A 2,716-nucleotide genomic window follows, 5' to 3' on the forward strand; every position below is an offset into this window, starting at 1 on the left:
CCTCATTGGATTGACCCTTGGATTGTGTAACTTTCCAAGTGGAACACATTTTAAAATAAATGTGGAAAGGAATTACACATTCATATTTCTGCTCAAAAAATTGACCCTTAATTTTATTAACCTTAAACACTTAAGTGCAGGTGGAGAGGCAAGGAATGTTTTACTAGTTAGATCTTGGGAAAATCCACATTTCTGGGCTTCTGTTTTAGTCATCTATCCAAAGAAAAATTTGGCTTAGATTTACCCAACACAAGGTCACTGGTTTAGTGTGACAAATAAATAATTTTTAGAATACTGTCTCTTATGCAATATTTGGCAATAATCATCCACATAGAGACATAGATAGATAGATGATAGATAGATAGATAGATAGATAGATAGATAGATAGATAGATAGATAGATATAGTGTCCTGTACTTTTATTTTATAAATCTGGAAACTCCAGTTTGACAAGATCGAATGGTCAGGAAAGCATGACAATTGATGAAGAAATTTTCAAGTCACTGGTAAAATGAATAAAAACAAAAAGAGAGGAGATGAATTTAATTTAATTATCTGCATTACTAAATTTGTTCATTTCAAAGGATTATCCTCCCACTAAGATGTTTTTCTTTCCTCTTTTAGGCAATTAAAACATTTAGTTTCATGAAATGATGATGTTAATAGCTTTTGTTGTTATTGTTACTTGTTGATTTTTAAAATTTTTCTTGGCAAAATAAAATGATAGCAGCCTAACACATGTATGATTTTAATTTGTTTTTACTGAAGTATAATTTATACACCTTGAAATGAACAGAACTTAAGTTTTACAGCTCAAAAGGTTTCTTGAGAAGCATCACACCAATTTCCAACACGTAGAATGTTCTCTTTGTCAATTCTTTGTCAATTCTCTCCCACTCCCTCAAAGACAGTCACTGTTCTTTTTGTTGTTCTTTTTTAATCAATTAATTTATTTATTTTAGTTAAGGATATATGGCAGCAGAATGCATTTGGATTCATTGCACACAATTATAGCACAACTCTTCATTTCTCTAGTTGCACATGATGGAGTGTCGCACTGTATGTGCAGTCGTACATGTATCTAGGGTAATTAAAAATGCATTCACCAGAGCTCTTTTCTAGACCATCATGTCAGTAAAATGTTATAATACTCTCTTCTCTGGCTTATTTCATTCAACAAAGTGTTCTGAGATTCATTGAGGCTGTGACAAGTTTTATAGTTTTTATTTTATTTTTATTGCTAAATAGTTTTTCTCTGTATAGATATACCACATTTTGTTCATCTATTCCTCAGTTACTGGATATTTGCATTGCTTTTTCCAGTTTGGGGCTGTTATAAAATAAAGGTGCTATGAAAACTTTTATATAGGGCTGAGGATGTAGCTCAGTTGGTAGAGTGCTTGCCTAGCATGCAACAGGCCCTGGGTTCAATCCCCAGCATTACTAAATAAATAAATAAATAGATATATACATAGATAGATAGTTTCTATAAGTCTTTGCATGGCCATGTTTTCTACAGAATTGGAATTGCTGGGTCATATGACATGTGCATGCTTAACTTGACCTAAAACTGTCTAACATTTCCAAAGCGCTGTACCATTTTATATACTCCACGGCAGTGTGTGAAGTTCCTGTTTCTCCACATCCTTGCCAACAATTGATATTGTCAACATTTTCAATTTTAATCATTTCAGTGGGTGGGAGATGTCATTTTGTTATATGTTAAACTTATATTTCTCTAATGATTAATGATGCTGCCATTTCTCATGTGTTTATTGGCTGGGATATGTCTTCTTTCATGAAATGTCTGTTCAAATATTTATCTTCTGCTACTGGTTTAGCTGAATTTCAGAAATTTGTATGACTTTTTCTTTGATAATCATTCATGTCAAAATATTTTGTAAGTTTTTGTTTGTTTCATTTGATTTAAGGGCTATTTAAAATTGTGTTGCTTAATTTCCAAGTATTTCAAATACTTTTGTTATTGGTGAATAATTTGATTCTGTTTTGGTGAGAGAGTATGTTTTGTATAATTTTAACTTTTTGGCATTTATTGAAACTTATTTTAATCCTCAGTAGGTGAACTAGTGAGTAATCCATGTCCATTTGAAGATTTGGGTATTTTGCTGTTATTATGTGAAATGTTCTTTAAATGTCAGTTAGGTTACTGTAGTTGATAGATTTGTACAAATTTTGTATGTTCTTAGTGATTTTTGTCTACTTGTTCTCTAAATCTCTGCACATATGTTCCGTTACTAGTGCATACAAATAATCTTTGTGCTTTAGTTTGAGTAGCCCTGTTTTTTCTTTCTTTTTTTAAATTTATATATGACAGCGGATTGCATTATAATTCTTATTACACAATAGAGCACAATTTTTCATATCTCTGGTTGTATACAAACTATGTTCACACCAATTCATGTCTTTGGATAATAATGATCATCACATTCCACATTCATTAATAACCCCATGCCCCCTCCCTTCCCCTCCAACCCCCCTGCCCTATTTAGAGTTCATCTGTTCCTTCCATGTTCAGTAACTTCTATTCTATTGCAATAAATTCAAAGTCATTGATATTTAATGTTGCAGTATATAATCTGATCTTAAACATGCAATATGGAAATAGAAACATGCAAATTTTCTATTTATAGTAATGCAGTTTTCATCAACATAAGTTCCATTTGGTAGTTTTCTTACATCTTCCATTCTTTTATTA

General features: G+C 31.6%; 1 non-coding gene across 1 annotated transcript; it reads left to right on the plus strand.

The window, feature by feature from the left end:
- The first annotated feature begins 1,374 nt into the window (after nt 1–1,374).
- Trnaa-agc (transfer RNA alanine (anticodon AGC)) lies at nt 1,375–1,446 on the plus strand. The gene has a single exon. It is a non-coding gene; the product is annotated as a tRNA-Ala (tRNA).
- The last annotated feature ends 1,270 nt before the right edge of the window (nt 1,447–2,716 follow it).

The sequence above is a fragment of the Urocitellus parryii genome, chromosome Y, assembly GCF_045843805.1.
Source record: "Urocitellus parryii isolate mUroPar1 chromosome Y, mUroPar1.hap1, whole genome shotgun sequence".
In the NCBI taxonomy this organism is placed as follows: Eukaryota; Metazoa; Chordata; class Mammalia; order Rodentia; family Sciuridae; genus Urocitellus; species Urocitellus parryii.